General features: G+C 44.9%; 1 long non-coding RNA gene across 2 annotated transcripts in view; it reads right to left on the bottom strand.

The window, feature by feature from the left end:
• Positions 1 to 1,580: 1,580 nt before the first annotated feature.
• LOC121919971 overlaps positions 1,581 to 5,415 on the bottom strand; it is a 16,076-nt gene continuing 12,241 nt past the window's right edge. For both annotated transcript variants that reach the window (XR_006101610.1, XR_006101611.1), the window contains exon 3: positions 1,581 to 2,379. This is a non-coding gene — a long non-coding RNA (uncharacterized LOC121919971). The remainder of the gene's footprint in view (positions 2,380 to 5,415) is intronic.

Genomic DNA, 5,415 nt, shown 5'->3' with positions numbered 1-5,415 from the left:
CTCACATGCAGCCTAAACTAAGGCAATTGAGGAAAACTTCTAAAACAGCCCAAGGTTGTTGGTTTTATGAAATGGTCCTGACAGAACTGTACAGAACTACGTGAACAAGGGCTGGGAGATTTCCCATCCACAATTACTGTCTGCATAGCCGACTCCCCAAATACATAGGCCATAGTTTTCCCTACTAGTTTATTGCATTCCTGTTTAAATTATAGTAATGTCTAAATATGAACATATGCATAAAAATTAGCCTGTGAAAATGTTTGCACAAATCTGTGTGTTCTTCTTCCAGAAATACATTCCTTTCACCCTTTCCTTTTCTTTTGTGACCATGTGAAAATGGCCACCATACCTTCTATTCTTCATCTGGAGTAATCCAAACAAAATGTGTAAAGGTAGCAGATCTGGCCATTGCAAATGCTGATATCACATATTCTCTCCATCTTGAAAGAGAAACAGCCACAAGTATTCTGCTAAAAGAGGGTTAAACATCAAAAAATTATGCAGAGATACCCCACAACATCCTGCAGCTCCCACTGTCCTTTGTTTCAACCACAGGTATAAAATACTGTTTGGGCCTGGTAACACCCCAAAACGTCCACATATCCTGATTGAGTATTATATCATTCTAATTAAAATTACCTCTCTATTGATTAATTACTATACCAAAATTTATAAGCCTTCTTTAATGCCTCTTGTTTTATTATGTGGTGTCTAGCTTCATTATCAAAACTCAAAAGATATAAATCCTAGTGTCCAACAATTCTCCTGAATGTCCAACTATGGTACCATAAATCTGTCACCCAACTTTGCAGGGAAGAAAACTGGGAAATGTGGGTGCAAGCCACATTGGAGTGTAGTCAAGATGGCAAAAATTATTAATGAGGAAGAACACACAAGGGAGGAGGGGCTGCAAAAGTTTTGCCTGAATCTACAGGAAAGAGCAAGATTCTGCCTCCTTTTCTCCCCTCTGGTGAGGTGAGTGAATGCATTCAGTTTTCACCAATGGAAACAAGCTGAGGGCAAAGGGGGAAAGTGTGAGGAGGAGACAGAAACTGGAACATTTTAAAAGCTTATATTTAAAAAGTGGAATGACAGATTAATCAAGACTGTGCAAAATCGGGACAGTTGGGGGGTATGCATGCTTAATTAAAACAACATCTTGGATTCTTTAGTTTTAGCATAGCAGTGAAACAAAATGTAATCCAGAGACACACATAGTTACATCAAACTGATTTTTTAACAAAAGTTATATTAATTTAACATAAACATTGTTCTCACTCTGTGATAAATATAGCATTGTTATATAAAAGGACCAGAAAGCAATAAAATAGAATCATTGGCCTGTTACAGACTGCCAAAATAAAGCTGCTTCGGGTCTCTTTGGAGGTATGCTATTTAAATGATGCATGGGTCCTAAGAGTCCGGAGTTCGCACCAAAGCCACACTCCATTCCTAAGCACCGGAGTGCAGCTTTTGGTGCAGCTTTCGGATTCTTAGGATGCATGCATCATTTAAATAGCATACCTTCAAAGAGACCCGAAGCAGCTTTATTTTGGCAGTCTGTAACAGGCCATTAAGTCTTTTAACACAAGACATGTTAAAAATCATTTCTTGACTGCTATGTTTGTTCTATAATATTTCATAATCAGGAGAGCAAAGCGATAAGCTCTCACTTTTGAAGTGTATTTTTAATAGGAGAGTAGGGGGGATTTTCAAGTGAAGTTGTCTTAATTTTCATATATACTTCATTAGCCAAGCTGCACAAAATGAGACATCTTTCCATGGTCCTTTTCCAATCTGGCATCAATGTTTCATCCTCAAGGACAGACTGGCCTCACTTCTGTGGGGTCAAAACAGCTGCAAAGTCCCATCACAGAGTGTGTGAACCAACCTTTTCCTGAACCAGCCTTTAGGCCTCAGGCAGCTTTCCTTTGGTTCTGGCATTCCAAAACGTGCAATGACTACAGTCAAATTCATCTTTTTCTGAGAGGCTTCCTATAGGCAATAGACTGTTCACTGCAAGAGAAAATTGGACTGAATTGTCGTTTAATCTGATCCATCATTGCTCTTCACAGGTTATTGTTGTAGTAATTGTTGCTGTCCAAAAACAAACAGCTCCAATCAATAACTGGCTGATTGAAACCTGTAACAGGAGCACTCTTCAGTGCAGCGTTTTGGTGCAATGTCTATAATTCTCCTTTATTTATTGGTTATCTCAAACATAAAGTCAGAAACAAAACAAAATAAAACAAAACTGACTTATATGGCATTTTGTGTGCTTGAAATTCAGCAACATATTTTATGGTTGGACAGCTGGAACACAGGATGGAACTTGGGTGAAGCTTACCAAATTGAGGGCTGGATTCTTGCTTTGATCTGGAAAAAGTTAAATAAAGGTTAAATAAGGTTGCCGTGGTTTCTTGGCACTGACATATGACTATGGAATCAGTACACTGAGCCTCCAATCTTATGTTTTCTGCATGGCACATATCAGTCTCCTTTCTCCTCTGACATTACATGGTATTCACAGTAGTGTGGGACAGAAAACCCAAAGGGAACACTGCAGCAGGGGATTCTCAGCCTTGAAATGCACCAGTAGCATAGCTGGTCTGGATCAGGGCCCTATGGCTTTGTGGGGAGGCCTCATGGGCAGCACTGCTGAAAGAGGGTTTGTGCCCCAGTGAATTTGTGGAGGGGGGGGGAGCAGAAGCTTCCTCCCACCTTGGGTGTCTCTAAAGTATGGAAATAATTTGACACCATTGCAACTGCCATGGCTCTATCCTAAAGGATCCAAGGATGTGTAGTTTGTGAGGCACCTGTGCTCTTTTGTCCAGAAGGCTAAAGACTTTGTAAATGGATGGAGTTACAGCACTTAAAGTGATGTCAAGCTGCATTATTTCTACAGTTTAGATCAGGGGTCGGCAACCTCCGGCCCGCGGGCCGGATCCGGCCCGCGGAGGCCTTTCTGCCGGCCCCCGCGCAGTCCTGCCGCCGATTGCCGCCGATTGCCGGCCCGCGGAGCCCCGCGGGGAGGCTGGAAGGGCCCGCGGAGCCGGCGGAGAGGCAGGGAAGGGCCGCGCCGGTCGCACGGCCCTCCTCTTCCTCCTCCGCTCTGGGCGCCATTTTATTTTTCAAAATGGTGGCTGAAGTCTCGCGCGACCTTTCCCAGGACGGGAAAGGTCACGCGAGACTTTGCCGCCATTTTGAAAAGCAAAATGGCGGCGGCGGAGGAGGAAGAGGAGGGCCGTGCGACCGGCGCGGCCCTTCCCTGTCTCCGCCGGCTCCGGGGCCCTCCCAGCCTCCCCGCGGGGCTCCGCGGGCATCCCCGCCTCCCCGCAGGGAAGAGCAGGAGGAGAGAGGGGGCAGCAGGAGGAGGAAGAGCAAAGGAGGAGGACGAAGAGAGAGGAAGAGGAAGGTTGTGAGTGGCCAGAGGCCAGAGGGTTTTTTTGTTTTATTTTGCATTATTTTAATTGCTAACACAGTGCCCCTGGCTGACCATGAACGTGTGATGATGATGATGATGATGATGATGATGATGATGATGATGATGATGACAATGATGATATAAGCCAGCTTGAGAGGCATGGAGGCACTGTTTCTGAAGCCAAGAGAGTGTGACCTTGCAAAGTGTGTTTTGTGTGCTTTTAATGCTAACAAGTCTCCCTTGCTTTGACAATGATAGTGTGATGATGATGATGATGCAGCTTGAGAAGTATGCAACTACTGTTTCAGAAGCTGAGAGAGTGTGACTTGCAAAGTGTGTTTTGTGTGCTTTTAATGCTAACAAGTCTCCCTTGCTTTGACAATGATAGTGTGGTGGTGATAATGATGATGACAATGATAATGATATGAGTCAGCTTGAGAGGCATGCACACACTGTTTCTGAAGCCAAGAGAGTGTGACTTTCCAAAGTGCCTTTTCTGTGTGTTTTTGGTTCTTTAATGGCGATATTGATATCAGAAAGCCTCTGAGGCAAGGCCAGTGTAAATTGCTGTGATTTTTACAAACCCATGCGCAGTGAAGAAAAACCAAAGTCCCTTAACCAAGTACACATTTCTGAGAAGTACACTTGGTCCAAGAACGGTGAAACCACCTTGACATGTTCAATATGCATAGCCATGTTAAACCATGCTAAGTGTTAAACCCAAGGGGTTTGATTATGGAATAAGCCTCTGAAATATGCAAGCGGCCATGTTAAGTAAAGCCATGTGAAATGCACAACTGTGCTGTTGTGTGTGTTTTGGAATGCAGATTGGGGGTGTTTGTCCAGAAAGGCACCGAGGAGGAGAGGGCGGGCACACGCCTCCTCCTCCTTGCAGGGCTTTGGTAGAGGCTCCGCCCCGGAGAGTGGCTCCGCCCTGGAGGGTGGCTCCGCCCTGGAGGGTGGAAGCTCCGCCCCCAGCATGCAGCCACGCCCTGGAGGGTGGAAGCTCCACCCCCCGGCTTCGGCCCCCCGACTTGTCGGGGGGACACCAACCCAGCCCCCGGCTCCAAAAGGTTGCCTACCCCTGGTTTAGATGCACCCCTAATAGCGCTATAGCACTCCTTTGCTTATTTACAGGTTGCTTTTTACTCACTTGGCCTAGTCCTGCTCTCTCTAGCAGCAGAACTGGACTGGCTAAACAATTTAAGCATTTTGTGATGCAGACTGTTGTACACCATTATTATTACAGTCGACCCCCGGGTTACGAAATTAATTCGTTCCGGCGCCATTTTCGTAACCCGGAAGTCTTTCGTTAGCCGAATCCCCATAGGCGCTAATGGGGGAAAAGCCGCGGCTCCGCCGCGGCTCCATTTAAAATAGCGCCGGCTTTTTTCGCAACCCGGGGAAACCTTCGTAACCCGGAAATAATTAATTAATTTTTTTTTTCGTAACCCGGAAATTTCGTATCGCGGCGCGTTCGTATCCCGGGGTACCACTGTATTTTTTAATTCATCAATTTTATAATGATGTGAAAGACAATTGAGAACTAATGATACTACCAAAAAAAGAGACAAAAACGTGTGCAATGTAGCAGGACCCATGTCCCTTTCTGGACCTCAGGCCCTGATAATTTATACTGGCTTCTCCTCTCTCCCTCACATTGGCCTGTTAGCACCCCTGCATATGCTACATTATTTTGGGGTACAAATATTTTGTTGTATTTTATTACAATAGCAGTAACAGAGAGGCCATAATCATGAACCTGGACTTCTGATTGGTCACAGACCAGAAGACACATGGAAAGAGCCTATGTAACTTTATGGCTGTGAATATTGCTGCTTCCCCCACACCCTGTGGTGTGCATTTCCTCTTGAAGGTCACAGACAACAACAACAACAATAATAATAGGTTTTATGTATAGACCGCTATTCTGCAATGATCATAGCGGTGTACGGTAAAAATTGGAATACAAAATTAGCCCCTACCCA

This window comes from Sceloporus undulatus, chromosome 1, assembly GCF_019175285.1.
Source record: "Sceloporus undulatus isolate JIND9_A2432 ecotype Alabama chromosome 1, SceUnd_v1.1, whole genome shotgun sequence".
NCBI classification, from domain to species: domain Eukaryota; kingdom Metazoa; phylum Chordata; class Lepidosauria; order Squamata; family Phrynosomatidae; genus Sceloporus; species Sceloporus undulatus.
The sequence above is the reverse complement of the archived record's forward strand: the minus strand, read 5'-3'. Positions and strand labels throughout refer to the sequence as shown.